This window comes from Molossus molossus, unplaced genomic scaffold, assembly GCF_014108415.1.
Source record: "Molossus molossus isolate mMolMol1 unplaced genomic scaffold, mMolMol1.p scaffold_m16_p_1, whole genome shotgun sequence".
In the NCBI taxonomy this organism is placed as follows: domain Eukaryota; kingdom Metazoa; phylum Chordata; class Mammalia; order Chiroptera; family Molossidae; genus Molossus; species Molossus molossus.
Window position 1 is genome coordinate 118,736,837 of NW_023425344.1, and position 20,320 is coordinate 118,757,156.

A 20,320-nucleotide genomic window follows, 5' to 3' on the forward strand; every position below is an offset into this window, starting at 1 on the left:
TCTTTTCAAAGAACCAGCTCTTTGTTTCATTGTTCCTTTGAATTGTTTTCTTTTTTTCTTTTTTTTGGTCTCTATGTCGTTTATTTCTGCTCTGATCTTTACTATTTCCTTCCTTCTACATGCTCTGGGGTTTTGTTTTTGTTTGCTCTCTAGTTCTTTAAGTTGTGAGGTTAGATAGTCTATTAGAGATTTTTCTTGTTTTTTGAGGTAGGCCTGTAGTGCTATGAACTTCCCTCTCAGAACTGCTTTGGCTGCATCCCATAGATTTTGTGGTGTTGTGTGTTCATTTTCATTGGTTTCTAGGTAGTTTTTAATTTCTTCCTTGATCTCCTCGATAGCCCATTAATTGTTTAATAACATGATATTTAGCTTCCATATGTTCAAATATCTTTGTATGTTCTTCTTGCAATTGATTTCTAGTTTCATGCCATTGTGATCTGAGAAGATGCTTGATATGATTTCAATCTTCTTGAACTTGTAGAGACCTAGTTTGTGCCCTAACATGTAGTCTGTCTTTGAGAATGTCCCATGTGCACTTGAGAGGAATGTGAACTCTGTAGTTTTGTGGTATAATTCTCTGTAGATATCTATTAAATCTATTTGGTCTAGTGCTTCATTTAGAGTCTCTGTTTCCTTGCTAATTTTTTCTCTAGAGGATCTATCCAGTGATGTCAGCGGGGTGTTGAAGTACCCTGCTATGATTGTATTGCTGTTGATTTCTCCTTTGAAGTCCTCCAGAACATTTTAATATATTTTGGTGCTCCTATATTGGGTGCATATATGGTTATCATGGTTATAGCTTCCTGTTGGATAGATACTTTCAATATTATGTAGTGGCCTTCTTTGTCTCTAGTTATGGCTTTCATTTTGAAATCTACCTTATCAGATATGAGTATTGCTACCTCAGCTTTTTTTTTTCCTTTCCATTTGCTTGGAAAATTTTTCTCCATCCCTTCACTTTCAACCTATGTGAGTCTTTTGTTGTGAGGTGGGTCTCTTGTAAACAACATATAGATGAGTCATGCTTTCTTATCCAATCAGCTACTCTGTGTCTTTTTATGGGAGCATTCAACACATTTACATTTAAGGTGATTATTGATATGTACTTATTTATTGCCATTTTTGTTTAGTGTGGTTCTGTTTTTCTTCCCATTTCTCCTGCTAATTACAGCAGTCCTTTTAACATTTCTTGCAGTGCTTGTTTGGTGCTAATATATTCCCTTAGCTTTTTTTTGTCTGGGAAACTCTTTATTTGACCTTCTATTTTGAATGATAGTCTTGCTGGATAGAGTAGTCTTGCATTCAGATCCTGGTTTTTCATGACCTTGATTGCTTCATGCCATTCCTTTCTGGCCTGTAGTGTTTTTTGTGATAAGTCAGCTGAGAGCCATATGGGGTTTCCTTTGTAGGTAACCTGTTGCTTATCTCTTGCTGCTTTTAGGATTCTCTCTTTGTGTTTAATTTTGGCAGTTTGATTACTATGTGTCTTGGTGTGGGCCTGTTTGGGTTCTTCTTACCTGGGGCTCTCTGTGCTTCTTGAACTTGAATGCCATCTTCCTTCACCAAATTAGGGAAGTTTTCTGTCACTATCTCTTTGAATATATTCTCTATCCCTTGCTCATTTTCTTCTTCTCGGGCACTCCTATGATGCAAATGTTATTATGTTTCCAGTTGTCCCACAGTTCTCTTAAGCTGTCTTCCTGTTTTTTAATCATTTTTTCCTTTTGGTTTTCTGATTGGTTGATTTTTTTCTACCCTGTCTTCTAATTCACTTATCCGGTCCTCAGCTTCCTCTACCTTTTTTAGACCTTCTAATGTATTTTTCATTTCTGACATGTCATTCTTCATTTCTTCTTGGTGGTTTTTAATTTCCAACTGGTTGATTTTCAACATTTCTATGTCTTTACTCATGGTGCTCATGTCCTTACACATGCTGTTGTGCTTCCTCAAGATCACGGCTCTGAATTCTAGTTCTGTTAACTGGCATAGCTGCACCTCATTTATCTCATCTTCCTTCGGGGTCTCTTGTTCTTTCATTTGGCTTTTGTTTCTGTTTTTCACCATTTTGGCTTCACCATTTTGGCCTCATCACAGTGGGCTTTGGAGTCTGCCAAATTTTCCCTGTGGGTGTTGGTGTTCTGCTGTTTGTGGCTCCCTCTCCTGGGTTTGGATGAGGCAGGGAGGACCTGCTTTAAACACCACTGTCAAGTCTTAACTTTCCTGGTTATAGTTGCTAGGCCGTGAATGGTAGTTATCCTCTAGCTTTTTTGCCTGGAGGCTATTAATAGCAGTCACCTAAAGAACCTGGGTTTCTGAGTTGACTGAAAAACTTCCTCAGGTGCTCAGTGTAATAGGATTTCCCAAGGGTGGGGCAGATACTGGTTGGTAATGGGCCTCAATTAGCATTTCAATAGCCACCTGGGTGGGGTTGAACCTCTAAGGGAGGGGCCACCGCCTCTCCACAGGGCCCTGGGAAGGCGTAAGATGACCATAGTTCTGTGTGGCTGCACTCAGGAAAAGCTCTGAGCACCCTCCAAATCCTAAGTGTCCCCATACAGTTCCAGTCCAGTCTGCCTTCCTTCTGCCGGAGCCCAAGGTGAGTGGCTGCTGCCAATTTAGCCTCTGTCCCGGCTTTGTGTCGTGGAGCCGCCTGGGACTTTAACCCGAGGGGGCTGCTCCCAGCTAAGGGCGGCCGAGGCTGTGGCACCAGCTGAGGGCGTAGCACCCTGCCGAGGTCGCAGAACCCAGCCGAGGGCATAGCACCCAGCCGATGTGGCCGCAGGACCCAGCCAAGGCAGCTGCTGGTTCCAGCTGAGGCCACAGGACTCAGCCGAGGGCGCAGCTTCCAGCCGAGGTTGCAGGACCCACCCGAGGGTGTAGCACCCAGCCGAGGTCGCAGGACTCAGCCGAGGCAGCCGCTGGACCCAGCAGAGGCCAAAAGACCCAGCCAAGGGCACAGCTTCCAGCCGAGTCCGCTGGTCCCAGCCCAGGCCGCTGTGGACCGTGGGCTCCCGGCCCCCTCTTGCATCCTCACAAGCCTACCAGGATTGAGTCAGTGTCCCTGGTTATGTGGTCCTCCAAGCTGCCTTTCAGTTGCGCCTTCCTGATGATTTGTCTTTATTTTCGTTGTAATTCCATTTTGTTCCTGGGAGATGGTCTGTGTAGCTTCCATTCACTCCGCCGCCATTTTTTCTCTCCTCAACTGGTATTTTTAAAAGTGTTAGATGATTTTTATTATCTCAAAGGGCTCACAGTAGGCTCCTTCAATTATCAGCTTGGGCCATGTTAATAAGGTGGTTTTTCTGCTGTAATGAGAATATAATTATTTTGGGATATAGAAGAAAACATAGTGATAATAACTTCCAGACTGAAGTGGAGTAAGTAAAGCAACAGTCCTTTTTAAGATGTAGATGTTCCAATGTTAGTGAACTGGCATTTTTGTGCCAATAAGTTGTGCTTAGAAATCAGGGATAGAACACACTTATCCCTTCCCTCATAGCCTTCTCTCTAGTCCATGCAAAACAAATTGGAGTGAAACAACACCATCTGCTCATTTCACACTCAGTGAAGAAGCACATCAACTCCTTCTCAAGGTTAGGAAGTCCAAACTCAAAAAGACACTCTTCTAGTTATGCAGTAAAAAAAAAAAAAAAAAAAAAAAAAAAAAAAAATGCCTCCTGAAAGCGGGAACTCCGTAAGCTTAGAAGAGTCCAATATTTCCCAAAACATGACCTTACAAGGGCTGAGCTAATGAGCCAAGGGCTTTCTTACAGGGGTGTCACATGGAGCTTTACTTAGTCGCAGAAAGTCCTGTTTTACTAGCCAATTGCATTTCCATTATTTGGGGCCCCTGTTTTAGATGAGAAAAATAGTAGCAGAAAAAGACTGTCACAATCACTGGAGTTCTTGCATCCCAGGGCTGAGAGGAAGACAATGAAGTAGAAAGATAAGTCACATTCAAATTCAAAGTCCTATTTTGTTTTGATATTTTTCTTTGCTGTAGCAACCACTTTTTTTAATCACTTAAAAAAATCCAAATCCCTAATTAAACTCCATTATTCAACTTAAAGATGATGCTTTGAATTAGAGAGGAAATTCAGTCATTTGATTCTAACTCTATTTACTTTATTCTGCCAAGCTCTGGGTTCAGAAGGAAAGATAAGGAAGTGTTCTTACTAATTCATATGAATGCCTCCAGAGATTAGAAGGATGGCAGTCCTTTGGCTGGCAGCAAATCTTAAGCTCCACACAGCTCTAACTAGCCACCCATTAAATAATGCTGCTCCAAAGAAGGCCCCTGGAACAATAAGTAGCTGGACTTGTCCTAGAAATCAGACCCTTGCAATATACAGTCTTAGAAGAATCAAATCTCATGCTATGTACAGCACATCTCACTGGTATGTGTGTTGGTAATTTATGATCTCCTGAAAGAAACAAGAGATTAATATAGAAGGGTAAATTGTGACAGGAAGTGCCAAACAAGTGTATATTATATAAAATGGTACTTCTTTTTATTCATAAAGCTTTGTACCAGAATTGTGAGATTTGGTAAATAAGATCATATTAACTCGAATTCATTCATCCATTCAGCCATCTGTTGGTGTGTCCATCTGCCCAACAAATGTCACCCCAGTGCCTATAGTGCCAGGCCTCAGAATTACCAAGACAAATAAGGCATGATCCGTGACCTAGTGAGAGATGTAGACCTGCAAATTGTGCAATCACAGAACTGTGTTTAAGGTAGACAGGAAACCAAAAAGGAGGAAGCAGTTGGCTATGTGAAGGTGAGAATGCAGTGTTATGGGACCCTGGGCAAGGAAAGCTTTCTAGAAGAGTTGAATATATGAAAGAGGAGTTGGAATTTACCAGGCATGTGCATTCTAATCAGAGGGCACAGTCTGAGCAAAGGCATGAAGGTATGAAATAGCGCAGGGTAGCCCTGGCTGGTTTCGCTCAGTGGTTAGAGCACAGACTGAAGGGTCTCAGGTTCAATTCCTGGTCAAGGGCACATACCTGGGTTGCAGGTTTGACCCCCAGCCCTGGCCAGGAGGCAACCAATTGATGTGTTTCTCACATTGATGTTTCTCTCTCTCTCTCTCTCCCCCTTCCTCCCTCCTTTTCACTCTCTCTAAGACAATCAATGGAAAAGATCCTCAGGAGAGGAATAACCAAAAAAAAAAAAAAAAAACCCACAGGGTCATTAAAGAGCTAGAAGCTGTGTGATATTGCTGCTGGGTTTTGTGTGGCAATAACAGAGAGGAGCCTGGATAAGTAGACACAGGCTAGAATAAGAATAGGCCATGGTTAGACATTTTCCTGTAGACAATGCGCATCACTAAAAGGAAAATGGGTAGGAGGAGAGTAAGAACGGGATAGGAAACCCAAAAAGGGCAAATTGTCATTGTGTTCCCACTATGTTGCCTTTTTAAAGCTTTGATCCTTTTCAGCCTTTGTATTTCAAGACTTGAAAAATGTCGATGTTAGTCAACCCAGTGTTTTAAATATCATGGATCTCATAGAAACTGATATTTTTATGGCATACTGGGGTCGAACATACAATTGAGTCCACTTGTGGCCATCCAGACAATCCAAGAGTGAGGGAATCAGAAGCTTAGTTTCACTCATAAACCCTTGTGCCTCAGTGGCACTCAGTGTTGGAAACAAATGAAATAATAATAAACAAGCTCAACTAGAACAGAGTTAGAAGCCAACCTTTGGTTTCCTGACCCCAGTTACACCATCTTTCTTCTCTAATTCAACATTGCTGCTTCTCTGAGATGTGCTTTAGGAGAATTGTTGTCTCAGGGTATAGAAAAATTGGTAAATAGTCCATAATGGCCAATCAAGAAAGCTGAGGATATTCAGGGCTGAACGCCTAGAAGACAATCATATTTGCTCACAAAAACAGGGCGGGGCAAAAGTAGGTTTACAGTTGTGAGTACATGAAACAGTTCATTCTTGTATTATTATGTATTAATTATTATATTATTTTTATATGAACAACTATAAACCTGCTTTTGCCACCCCCCCACCCCCCGGCATCTTTTGGTATCAAAGTCAGAAAAAGAAAAATGAACATTGTGGTTCATAGATCACATTCTAAATTGAATCTGTCCGCATTATTGTTTGTAGTTGATAAAAGTATCTCTGGAATCTGGAGCATTTAGACACAGGGATTTTAAATAATCTATGAAAGTAAACTAGTGAGTGAGTAGTAAAGTGAGAGGCAAAAAAAAGTCAGTTTCTTTTGGTTCATAGATAAAGTACCTTACTTGCAAAGGTAAACCAGATATACTCTTTCCTTCTCATTAGAGTTTTGTGTTGGCAAAAAGGTATCATGCAATAATGTTATTTTTAATTTGCTATTTGGTCTATAATAATTCATTTAAAATAAAATCCATATCTTTTGAGCTTATTTTGAGGTCCAGAGGATTGATTTAAATATCGGACTTTTTAACATATCAGCACAGTGCATGGCCATCTTCAGGAACATATCCTCCCTTTCTGTGCAGTTACACACTTCTGGTGGATTCCTTTTGCATTATATCACGCTGCATTACATTATAAGATTTTCTTCCTGCCATTAACTTTACAATCCAATATTAAAGTAATCTTCTGATCTTTTTTCTGTAATGTTGGTTTCATTGTGATTAAAAGAGCTAAACTAAATGTTCTGAAGGTATTTGTCAAGTTGGCAGAAATAGTAGAAGTTATTTGTCCTCACCTCAGTTTTGTATTCAAAGTATCACATCTAGGACTAAGAAAGGAATGCATGCTGTTGGTAACATTATACTTCTTAGTTGTCCTGCTGCAACTGACAACACAGTAGCCAAACAACTGTACTAATATCTGGAAGCCATTTGTGACATTGACACTTGGCTCCTTATGAACTGCACCAAACCCCTGAAATCATTTCACAGGGCTCTAAAAGTTGCTGTCGTGCAATAAATGCTCTTAATAATTATGACTTAGGCTAGATTTGTGTTCTACTTACAAATTTCCATTTGGTGTTTCTGTTTGTGTTTGAATCAGGGAAAAGGTAACTTTGGACTCTTCAATTCTTTCTATATTTCTTTTAATCAATACAAATCAAAAGCAGTCTCAGAAATGCCTTGTTGTCAGAGCATCAGCCAAGTAAGAAGTACTGAGGGTTGCATTTTCTCAAGGATGCACTATTCAGGCATATTTGTTACCTCAATTAGTCTGATTTAGTGGTTCAATCAGAGAGCTGGGGCCTCTTACACTCATTGGAGTAATTTGATTTCTAAGTCATTTGTAAGGGACTAAAAACCAACCAAAATGGTAGCACCATGTCCTGAAAGCAAATGTGTAGATCTTGACCTTCTTGGTGGCATAGCTGTCAGGGAAATGTGGGGTCTCTGATACAGTCTTCATCCAGGATCAGTGCCCCTCAGCATGCCATGGTTGAAGAGTCTGACTTTGACCATCAGTTTTCTCAGAGTGCTGAGAGATGACAGGACAAATGTTCCTTTTGCAAAGTGAATTCTCTGAAGTGATTCTTTTTCTTCTCTAACTGCCTTTAGCTGGCAAAAGGTTCAGGCTGACAGCCTTGAAGATAGCACTGGAGGGCATGTTTCAGAAAGGGAGCATGTTCTTCTCAAAGGCTATCAATCTGGTTTTTTTTCCTCCCCTTCACTTCATTCAGAGGACATGAAACTAATCTGCTCAGATATATGCTTTGGAAAAGTGGTCACACCGTGACTGAGATGACTTCAGACTTCATTCCAGTGGGGGAAATGGTGGCTTGCATTATGTAAATAAGAGACGAGGAGAATGGGACCAAGATAACTTAAACAAGAGTATTATATTCTTCCTCTCTTAATTCCCTGCTGAACTCAGCTGATCAACATAACATCAAAAATAATTATTATTTCTAGAAAATATAAAGCTATCTCACTTGCATTCCTGCCTCAAGAGTAAATCTCAAAAGATATATTTTATATGAGCTAGGAATCTATTGGTGGCCAGTGACAGAAAATGAATTCAAATTAGCCTGAGCAAAAAGGAAGATTTATTAGACCAAGACTGAGGCATTTCACAAAACCCCAAATATAGTTGGACAACTATAGATGCAAAGATGTATCTGTACCTCAGGAACACCAGAAACTGAGACATTAAAATATTGGATGGCATTAAAATATTGTCTCATTAATTACTGCTAAGGTTCTGTGTATCAGCTTTATTCTCCTGTGCTAGATGCTAGTTTTCTCTGCATGCTGAAAAATAAGACTTCAGACAGTGCCTGGTATTTAAATTTTAGACCTTAAACCACCAGGATGAAACTGGTCTTGGTCTCTGAGTAGTACTCCAAGACAAAGAGTCACTTATGGGTCAATTTAGGTTAGGTTGAGTACACAGACCAGTTGAGTGAGGCCAGTCTATTAGGGTACCATGATTGGCCATCTACGGTCAGGTGTCTATACTAAGCCCAGTCGACTGTGGCTAGGGGATGGGGTCGCAATGGAGCTTCAACCATAACCAAGTGCTTGGAAGAGAAGGTGTAAATGACAGGTACTCCCACAGGTGCCCACTACACATAGCTGAAACAAATAGAAAAATGTTAAAATTAGAAACAGAGCAAAGCTATATTAGGCACATAAAGTAAAATTTGCCCTGGCTGGTTTGGCTCAGCAGTTAGAGCGTTGGCCTGTGGTCCAGAGAGACCCGGGTTTGGTTCCTGGTAAGGCCACATACCTCGGTTGCAGTTTGTCCCCGGCTCTGGTTGGGTCGTGCAGGTGGCAGCCCCTTTCACGTCGATGTTTCTCTTTCTCTCTCTTCCCCTCTCTCTCCCTCCCGCTCTATCTGAACAAAAACTGAAAAAGTGTCCTCGAGTGAGGATAAAAAAAAAGAAGAAAGTAAAATTCAAAGCCAAAGCCATTCAGCAAAGATAGTAATATTTTGATAATACATGTATTAAAAAAAAACATAGCTAATAAATCATAATACATCAAGTAACTTATTATCAAAAACAGAGTAAAACCTGCTAGAAATATAAGGGAAAAGAAATTGTGTATTTGTAAAACTAAAGAAATTCCATTAAAAAGCTATTGAAATTGATAAAAAGAGTTCAATAAAATCATAGGATTAGATAAATATACAAAAGTCAATAACTAGCCTGTGTAACAGCAATAACTTATTTAAAATGTGATAAAGAATGGCGTTGTCCACACTGTATTACTAGTCATAACTAGAGGCAGTTATGTGGTGTTTTTACTACTCGGTTGGATGCCTCCACCACAATGAGCAAGCAAGCAAGCTACAGGCAGCCGGAGGAAAGTGGACTGTCAGCGAGGAAAAGAACAAGAACAGTACTCCAGAGCCAGAGATGGTGGCCTATGAGGGAGACAAAGGAAGCCATGAAAAAACCGTCTGCAAACACTGTGCTGGAGAGCCAGTGTCAACAAAAGCATTATGGAATCACTTCTTCAATTAGTAACCTAAAGAAATTGATCACATTTACACACAGAAATTAATTGATGCCATGAAACCATTTGGAGTGTTTGAAGATGAGGAAGAATTGAACCACAGGCTGGTTGTTCTTGATAAATTGAACAAATTTAGTAAAATAATGGATTTCCGATATTAGTGAGAGCAAGAATCTCCCACCTTCTGTTGTGGCTACTGTTGGTGGTAAAGTGTTCACATTTGGCTCCTATAGGTTTGGGGTACACACCAAAGGAGCTGACATTGATGCACTTTGTGTAGCTCCAAGATGTGGAAAGATCTGAGTTTTTTCGGTCTTTTTTTGAAAAGTTGAAACATCAAGATGACATTAGAAATTTAAGAGCTATAGAAGATGCCTTTGTACCTATTATAAAATTTGAATTTGATTGAGTTGAAATTGGTCTAGTCTTTGCAAGACTGGCAATACAAACCTGACTCTTGACTGAGAAGCCTTGATATAAGGTGTATTCACAGCCTAAATGGATATTGAGTTACTGATGAAATTTTGTATTTAGTGCCAAATAAAGAAACTTTTAGACTCACCCTACTAGCAGTCAAATTATGGGCAAAACGACGTGGTATTTATTCCAACATGCTAGAATTCCTTGGTGGTGTCTCTTGGGCAATGCTAGTTGCAAGAACTTGCCAATTATATCCAAATGCAGCAGCTTCTACTTTAGTTCATACGCTCTTTTTAGTTTTATTTGAGTGGGAATGGCCAAATCCTGTGCTGCTGAAGCAACCAGAAGAAAGCAATTTAAATTTGCCTGTTTGGGATCCTTGGGTAAATTCATCAGATAGATATCATCTCATACCCATAATCACCCCTGCCTACCCACAACAGAATTCTACATATAATGTGTCCACATCAACTTAAACAGTAATAGAAGAATTTAAACAAGGTCACGTAGTCACAAGTTAAATTCTTCAAGGAAAATCAGATTGTTCTAAACTACTTGAGCCACCATTTTTTTTCCAGAAGTATAAACGATATATAGTATTGACTGCCAATGCATCAACCGAAGAAAACCATCTAGAGTAGTGGGTTGAATTAGTAGAACTTAAAATCCGTGTATTTGTTGGAATGGAATGAATTTATTACTCTTGCCCATGTAAATCTCCAGTCATTCCCAGGAAGTAAGGAACATTATAAATAATTATGTATCTATGTGGTTCCTTGGAATAATTTTTCAGAGAGTAAAAACTGCAGAAAGTGTTAACATAGACTTGACATATGATATATAGTCGTTTACTGATACAGTCATTAACATGAAGAAAATCATGTTAAAAAACAAAAAACAAACAAGCTTCATTACTATCTTCCAGCAGAGAGTCCTCAAAAGAAGAAAAAGCAAAGTCTTTCTGATGCCATTGAAGTTCAAGTTGACTTCAATCCTTAAGATCATCTCTGGATAGCAGTTGTTTGAATAGCTCCAGAGACACTGATAATGGAACACCTTTTAATTCCCCAGTGTCTCCAAACAAACCTTCCAAGCCTGATATTTCTTCAGGAGAAACAAAAAGGAATAACGCTGAGCCTGCTGCTGTAATTGTGGAAAAACCACTGAGTGTTCTGCCAGCTCAAGTACTATCTATTCCAGTCATTGGTGCAATTGACTCTGCAGTAAAAGCTGTACCACTCCCACATGTGTGCACCATTCCTGCTGTAGCAGTATGAAATGTTATTCCTACAATACCCCACTCTGTCCAGGGACAACCACATCTAAATGGAATGGCCAATATAACGAAGAATGCTGTACCCAGGAGATCTCACTCCCCATCTATAGATGCGTCCTCAAGGAGGTTAAAAGATACAGAAAAGTTTATTTGATTTGAATCAAAGTTTATGGAATCGCATGCTGCAGAAAACAAAAAAAGAAAATCAGTGGATGCCATTGGAGGAGAATATATTCCTATTCCAATTATTGATACTTCACGCAAAAAGAGACTGCCCAGTACAGAACTACCAGATTCCTCATCTCCAGTTCCAGCAAATAACATTCATGTCATCAAAAATTCCATTCGACTGACCCTTAATTGGTAAAAGCAGTGCCTCCTTATTTAGGTGATTATGCAACCATTAGTGACACAGATGCAGCCACTTTTACAAAAATAGAAGTTGGCGGTCATACATAAAACAAGGTTAAAGTCACAGTCATTGGTCTAACAACCTTCAGGTGGTTTTTGAACTCACCCTTTGACCTGCAGATGCTGTAACATCCTCTCACTGATTGCTACATATACCTCTCTGAGGATCACCTGCTGTCAAATTGTCATCTACCATATTATGGCTTTGTGTTGGAGGTTTCACTGCCTTAACTTTTGATGCGTATTTCTCTATTATGAGAACCAGTTCTTGGCTCTTTGGACACTGAGAAAACAAGTCCGGAACTCCCCATTTATTTTCTTTTTTTCCCCTTTGTCTTATGTTGTAATCATTGTATAGAGTAGAAAAAGTTGAAAACAACAAAAAAATTGTCTTGTAATTTTTCAAATGTTAACACATTTACTTTAGCATTGAAACCACTTTGCGAAAACTGAGATAAATGAATGTGAGGTATCTTTTTTGCTTTCCTCATTTGTGTAGATACACTTACTGTCTTCTTTTTTATTTAAATTATTTTTTCCAGATTGGCACATGGAATATTTAATTATTATTATCATTCTCATTATTATTATTTGGTGCCTTTCTGTCCAAATGTTGCATAGTTACCAGGGAGGATTACAAAAGAGTTGGGCACCATAAATTCTCTATATTTTGCCTTCCATGAAGACCTTCAAAATGCATCATTATTAAAAATCAAAACAGAATCAGGATACTAAAAATCAGTATATGAGTAGTGAAATTGTTACATATCCTATCTCATGCCATTCTTATTAACTGGATGGTATGTTTTACTGAGAAACAACTCAGTTCAGTATCAACAATAAGATGATAAACTTGTATTTTTGAGGTATAGAATAAAATTGGCATGATAATTTCTGACCATTACTTACCCCACAACCTCACACATTTTCTTCATGGAGTAGACCTGCAGAAATAAGCAGTGGATTTTGTTGATACCTAAAGGCATTTTTGAATAACATTATTACCAACCATTAACTGGCTCAGAAACTTCGCATTTTTATTTAATTATATGAGTTGTTTTTTTTTTACACTGCTTTTTCCAATGCATTTTGTAATATTTATAAGTTTCATGAATACATGCTTAGTTTATTAAAATCCATAACCATGTAATTCTTGTAATATGTTGATTCACTGTTTTGCACATGAAGTCATAGGTATTTTCAGAGTATTTTTGTATGTACTGTAAGATACCATCATTTCAAAGAGAAAAATTTAAAACCTTTTAAAATGAATAAATAAAATGTGATTAAAAAAGAAATCCCATTCCTAATAGCATCAAAAATAGCCCTGGTCTGTCTGGCTCAGCAGTTAGAGCGTCGGCCTGTGGTCTAGAGAGACCCAGGTTTGGTTCCTGCTAAGGGCACGCACCTCAGTTGCAGTTTATCCCCGGCCCTGGTTGGGGTCGTGTGGGTGGCAGCCAGACAGTGTGTCTCTCTCACATCGATGTTTCTCTTTCTCTCTTCCTCCATTTCTCCCTATCACTCTATCTGAAGATGAATGCAAAAATGTCCTCAGGTGAGGATAAAAAAAATACATATATCTATCTATCTATCTATCTATCTATCTATCTATCTATCTATCTAGAGAGAGAGAGAGAGAGAGAGAGAGAACTCTTATAATGCAACAAAAGGAAGATAAACAATCCAATTAAAAATAGGCAGAGGACCTGAATAGACACTTCTCCAAACAGGATATACAAATGGCCAAGAGACATATGAAAAAAAATGCTCATCATCACTAATAATCAGAGAGATGCAAATTAAAACAACTATGAGATCCTCACACCTGCCAGAATGGCCGCCATCAACAAATCCTCAAACAAGTGCTGGCGAGGATATGGAAAAAAGTGGACCCTAGTACACTGCTGGTGGGAATGCAGACTGGTGCAGCCACTATAGAAAACAATATGGTGTTTCCTCAAAAAATTAAAAATGTAACTGCCATTTGACCCAAAGATCCCACTTCTAGGAATATATTCTAACAAGCCTGACTCCTATGTTCATAGCAGCACTATTTACAATTGCTAATATCTGGAAACAGCCTTGGTGCCCATCAGTAGATGAATAGATAAAAAAGCTGTGGTACATTTACACAATGGAATACTATGCAGATCTAAGAAAGAGAGATCTCTTACCCTTTGAGATGCCACGGAGGAACCTAGAGAGTATTATGCGAAGTGATACAAGCCAGTCAGAGAAAGACAAGTACCACATGATCTCACTTATTTGTGGAACATAATGAACAAAATAAGCTGTCAACCAAAAGAGATCCAGAGTCATGGAAGTAGGGAACAGACTAACAAACCTCAGAGGGATGGGGTGGGAAGAGATAAACCAAAAACTTATATGCATATATGCATGACCAATGGACACAAACATTAGGTTGGGGAAAGCAGGAGTGGGAAGGAGGGGGACAATGGGGAAAAAAGAAGGACCTCTGTAATGCTTTCAACAATTAAAAAAATGGTAGGGAGCAGACTGTGATGAATATTTGATGAAATTAGTATACAATTTATTTAGAAGAGTAAACCATAAAAAATAACAAAAGAATAAATGTTAAAGGTAAGTATAATTAAGGGTAATTAGCCCTGCCAGATATTAGAATGTCTCATACTTGAATAATAAAAACATATGGTATTAATGCAAAATAGACAGATAAATGAACAAGATAAATAACCTTGAAACAGATCCTGATATATTAACATATGACAAATATAAATGCACAAACAAACGTATGAGGGAAAAAAAATCATTCAGCAAGGAGTATTAAGGCACTGGTGGTTATGTAAAGAGAAAGCAGCATACCATCAAAATTAAGAGTTGATCGAGAATCTGTTATTTACAGCAAATATAATAAAAGTTAATTTCTTTACTCTTTAAAAATTTATTTGGCCCTGGCCATTTTGGCTCAGCAGCGGACCAATGAGTTGCAGGTTTGATACCAGTCGAGGGCACGTACCTCGGTTCTGGTTCAGTCCCAGCCGTGGTCCCAGCCCTGGCTGGGGTCGTTTGGGAGGCGGCAACCAATTGATGTGTCTCTCTCACGTTGGTGTTTCTCTTTCTCTCTCTCTCTCTGTCTCTCTGTCTTTCTCTCCCTCCCACTCTATCTGAAGATAAATAGAAAAATACCCTTAGATGAGGATTTAAAAAATATATAAATGAATAAAAGTTTATTCGAATAAATAATTAAAATAAGCAAAGATTACAAAATAGTATAAATACCCAGTGATCCCACCTTAAAGGTTGGAATACAAATTGGTAAAATCCTTTGAAATGTAATTAAGAATAGATAATTTCTTAACAAGAATATGAAAAATATTCACACTTCTTGACTCAGTAATTCTTTCTTTGGCAAACTATCTTGACAAAGTAATTTGAATAAGTTAAAAGTATTATGAACAAATCTACTCACTGCAGCATTTTTTTGTGTTAACCATGCTGCCTATCTTCTAACCCCTTTTCCTCTTTTTTTTTTTTTTTATGGCACTTATTATCACCTAGCATTTGTTTATTGCTAGTCTTCCCCCTGTAGAATTTAGTAAGCCTCATGAAAATTTGTCTGTTTTCTTCACTACTGTATTTCCAGGTCTCAGAACCCTATCCAACACATGGTAGAAAGCTTATAAATGTTTGTGGAATGAATGAACAACTCTAAACATCCTACAATAAGAAATGGTTTAGACAATTATTTATCTATTCAATATAATTTGCAAAGCTATTACATATATTTTAAGAATAATAAACCCTGGCCAGTTTTGCTCAGTGGTTAGAGTGTCAGGCCATGGACCAGAGAGTCCTGGGTTCGGTTCCTGCTAAGGGTGCATACCTTGGTTGTAGTTTGTCCCTGGCCCAGTCAGGGTTGTGTGGGTGGCTCTCACATTGATGTTTCTCTCTCTCTCTCTCTCTCTCTCTCTCTCTCTCTCTCTCTCTCTCTCTTCCTCTCTCCTGCTCTGTCTGAACAACAACACAAAAAAATGTCTTCGGGTAAGGATTAAAAAAAAAAAGCAGAATATTAAGAATGGGGTGGAAAGAGCCCTGGCTGGTTTGGCTCAGCAGTTAGAGCATCGCCCTGCGATCCAGAGAAACCTGGGTTTGATTCCTGCTGAGGGCATGTACCTTGGTTGTGGTTTGTCCCCGGCCCTGGTTGGATCATGCGGGTGGCAGCCTCTCGATGTGTCCCTTTCGTGTCAATGTTTCTCTCTCTCTCTCTCTCTCCCTCTCTCTCCTTCCCACTCTGTCTGAACAAAAAATGGGAAAGTGTCCTTGGGTGAGGATAAAAAAAAAAAAAAATGGGGCGGAAAGAGGAAATACTGGTGATTTTTCTTCTTATATTTTCTTTTGGGCATTTTCCAGGTGTTCCATAACATGCATTTCTTTAATACTGGAAAATTTGATAAGTGCAACTTCAAAAGGGATAATTTTTAAAATCACCAATAATTTAAATTCAGTGATTTCAGAGAAAGACAAATACCACATGATCTCACTCATTTGTGGAATATAATGAACAAAAAAAGCTGATGAGCAAAATAGACCCAGAGACATAGAAAGGAGTATGGATCAGACTGACAAACCTCAGTGGAGGGGGGCGGGGATCAGGGATGAGGTAAACCAAAGGACTTATACACATGTATGAGTAACCAATGGACATTGATAACAATGCTTGGGGTGGGGTGGGGATAGGGAGGAGAGTGTCTGGGAAGAAAAAGAAGAAACATCTATAACAAAAATTAATTAATAAAAAAATAATGACAAATAGGAAAAAGAGAGATGGAACAGCAAAAGTACTACAATTAGGCCCTGGCCGGTTTGGCTCAGCGGTTAGAGCGTCGGCCTGCGGTCCGGAGAGACCCGGGTTCGGTTCCCGCTAAGGGCATGTACCTCGGTTGCAGTTTGTCCCCGGCCCTGGTTGGTCGTGCGGGTGGCAGCCACTCGATGTTTCTCTCTCTCTCTCCCTCCTGCTCTATCTGAACAAAGAATGAAAAAGTGTCCTCGGGTGAGGATAAAAAAAAAAAAAAAAAAAAAAAAAAGTGCTACAATTAGGGAATTATAAGTTAATGTTTTGGTTTATTTTAGTATAATTAGATAAGTGTGGGCTTAATAATCTGAAAATCTATAAAGCTGGTTATCCTCTCAGTCACCACTTTTGTTTTCCAATTACATAACCATCCTTAAGTTCCTCCTATATAGAAATTTTGAAGACTTCAAGTAATCTCAAAAATACAGACTCCTGGGACCTATCCCTGGGAGTTTCTAATTCAAACGGATTGGTGTGAGGCCTAGAAATTTCTGTGTTTTAAACGTAGTCTGTGGGTGATTCTATGTTTAGGAATCCCTGAACTAGGTGGCAGGAAGGCTTTCTCTCCTGGGAGCAACACTCTTGAACTTCTGGGGTGGAGGAGCTTTGGTTCACTACTGTTCCTCCACTGTTGTCCCCACTGCTACAGTTCATGGCTGTCCACCAGAGGGTGTATGTGCAAAATCTAGAACACTCATTCCAGGAGCCAACAGACTGGCCCTCCTCTGGCCCTTGGGTCTTCACCTACTGACCCAACATTGAAGGCTGTGTCAGGCTGGACTGGTCTCCTCACAGTCCACAGTCCTCAACATGATACATTGGCTTGGTGTCATTGCTGATTCAGAACCCCTCATCCTAGTGGTTATTGTTCTGTAGGCTCATTTTAAAATATTCAGTGCTTCCTCCCCAATGATGCAAGGTCAGTGTTGAACCTCCTTCCCAACCGTTTCCTCTGTTCCCATGGAAGTGCCAGTGGGTTGTAACCAAACATCTCCATTTCTCCAGTCCCTGCACAAGCACTCCCTCTATCTCCTGCTTCATTTGAAATCTGACACTCTCCTGAGGCCACTTCTCTGGTGGACCTCATTGGTTCAGATTTCAAGTGACCATTACATTGTGTTAATAGTCATTTGGGCCCCAAATGCCATTTCCCATCATTTCACTTACATTTTAAAGCAAAAAAAAAAAAAAAAAAAAAAAAGGGGGTGGGGGGTAGGGGGAGAAAATCCCTACCAAAACAAGAATTCTGTTTGATTTTGAGAATTGGCATCCATGGCATCCAGCTTAGTGTCTATTTTTTTTTGTCATCTAATGACCAACTTCTGAGTCACTTCTCAGATATCTTGAGAGTATAGTGGCTTACTTTCTCTCCACTCCAACCACTCCATATCTGACATCATTGGCCTTGTGGATGACCCATCTCTTAGCCACACTGCTTCTGCTGTCCTCCCTCTCCCTCTCCACCACCTTCAACACCTAGGAGGAGATTGCATGGCAACCTACAGGGCAGAAAAAGGTCAATATAGTATAGCACTCCCATTGATTCCTTTTGCATCAAACCCTAGAGAGAGGCAACTCTCTATTTTGTTTCTCAATTAATGGTGAGGTTGTGGGTGTCTTCTGCTTGGGAGTTCCTCAGCTCAGGGTGGCCCAGCATGGCTGAAGAGAAAGAAACCAAAACACAAGTATCTCTTATATAGGACATAAACTAAAGGAATAAATGAGCTTCTTGCAGTTTTTATGTTGTCTAATTCAGCTATGTAGTGTTGGAGAGCAGATGGTATGTATGCATATGGAAAAAGTTGAAACTTGGAGTAAGAAGCTTGCTTGGCTGTTCTCTGATAACTTCTTTTTTTTGGCCACTTCAGATCTTTTGTGGAAAGCAGTTTGGTGTGTGTGTGTGTGTGTGTGTGATACAAGCTTAACGGCAGGCAACTGGATACATCTGAGTCCAGAGCAGTGCAAAGGAAACTCCCAACATTTCCAAAATATACAAGTAATGCACCAAAAAGTAATTCACCAAACACTATTGCCTAAAAGTTTCTTGGATTCCTTCACTCTTCGGAAACAGTATACTTGTAGTCTCAAATACACAATATTCTATCTATATTTACTCTTTGATATTCTTGACTGCTCCAATTCCTTGACATTCTCATTTTATCCTAGTCATTATACCCATTCTGGATTTATTTTCTATCCTATCTAAACAAAACCATATGATTTACCACTTCAGTAATTCACTTATCAGCATCCATTTCTTCACCCACTCCCATAAAGTCTGTTCAATCCAACCATCCACAATCTCTCCTCTTTCCATGCATTGCCTTATATGTACTAGATGGAGAAAAATCACAAATGTATCATTTCTAATTTTAGTTAGGCCCAATCATAATTCCCTCTCTAAATCCTTTCTGTGACTTACATTTACCACTCTCCTTAAACACCCTACCACATCCCTTCTCTTCTTGCAGTAGTGACCTGGCCACCTACTTCATAGGGACTATCAAGAATTTGAAAGATGAATCTTGTATCCTCTTACCTACAAACCTATTGTACATGCCCATCTTATCCTCCTTCTCTTCTGCTCTTCCCATCCAAGCAAATACCTTGGCCTATATCTAAATTCCTTTTCATAATTGAAAAATATATTTATGCCCTGGTTGGTGTGGGTCAGTGGATAGAGTGTCAGCCTGAGCACTGAAGGGTTAAGGGTTTGATTTGTGGTCAAGGGCATCTATCTTGGTTGCAGGCTCTATCCCTGGCCCCATTCAGGGCACGTGCAGGAGGCAACTAGTCGATGTGTCTCACATCAATGTTTCTGTTTCTCTCTCTCTCCCTCTCTCCCCCTCCCTCCCTTCCATTTCTCTAAAGATCAATGGGAAAGAAAAAAAAGATCTTTATATCAATACCAAGTATTGTGCCTTAGACAAATGTTTATAAGCACAAGGTACCAGGCTGGGCACTTGGGATATAGCGACAAATGGGACCCAGCTACAATAGGTGCTTATGGAATTGTTTGATTGGTACCTTCTTTTCATGAATTGCACATTCCTTTTTTTATTTACTTGATTACAGTGGGACTTGTAATGGTATAAATGGTATGGAACGGGCACCTAAACCAAGATTGACAATTAATCTTTTCACTGAAAAATTTGTAATTTGGACTGACAGTCATAACAAGGTAACTTGGAAGCTGTGTTAGTGGCCATTTTCTGCCATGTGGACCAGGACAGAGACGGTCATTCTGTAGCTGAGGCAGATTCAGAAAGATGTGCAAATAAAAGACTCTCCAAAAAAAGGATTCTTTAAGGTGCTCCAGCCTCTAGTTCTATTCCCAGTCTAGCCGAATCTTTGTCTTGAGGTTCCAGGGTACTTCCCATAAAAGTTCTTTCTACTTAAAACAGCATTTTGTGTTGGGATTATGTGAAAAAGCAAGATCCTGTCATTCTTGCTGGAAAGTTGGACTGCCTTGTTTTGTAATTGCTGTCTGTTGGGACCCAGCCATGTGTCCTTTGAGGACAGAGGGCTGGGTAGCAAATGTCAGGAGGTTGTTTCTTATTTTTAGCCTTCATTAAGGTGTTATAAGAACAGAACATGCTCAAATACATCTGAAAGCTGTCTAGAAACCACAGAGCCAGGGTATAACTCTGTTCTGTAAAGTCCCTTTTGCCTATTGCCAGTTGCCTGAGACTACTGAGGTCAGATAATCATGGGCATTGCTGAATCACAGCTGCCAAATGATCTACCACAGTGTTTCTAAAGCAATCAATTATCTTCTTTTTCTCTGGAATCTTCAACACTTCCCTTTCTATTGGCTCCTTATATCAGTCCTCAAGTCCACTTCCCTCTTAGCAAAATCCATGCTACACTTCCCCACTCTTTCTTCCTGTTGCAGGTAAACCCCTTCAGGAAGCCCTTCATACTCAGTGGCAA

At 39.6% G+C, this 20,320-nt stretch overlaps 1 pseudogene; it reads left to right on the top strand.

The window, feature by feature from the left end:
• Window positions 1–9,377: 9,377 nt before the first annotated feature.
• LOC118615124 lies at window positions 9,378–11,515 on the top strand (annotated as a pseudogene).
• The last annotated feature ends 8,805 nt before the right edge of the window (window positions 11,516–20,320 follow it).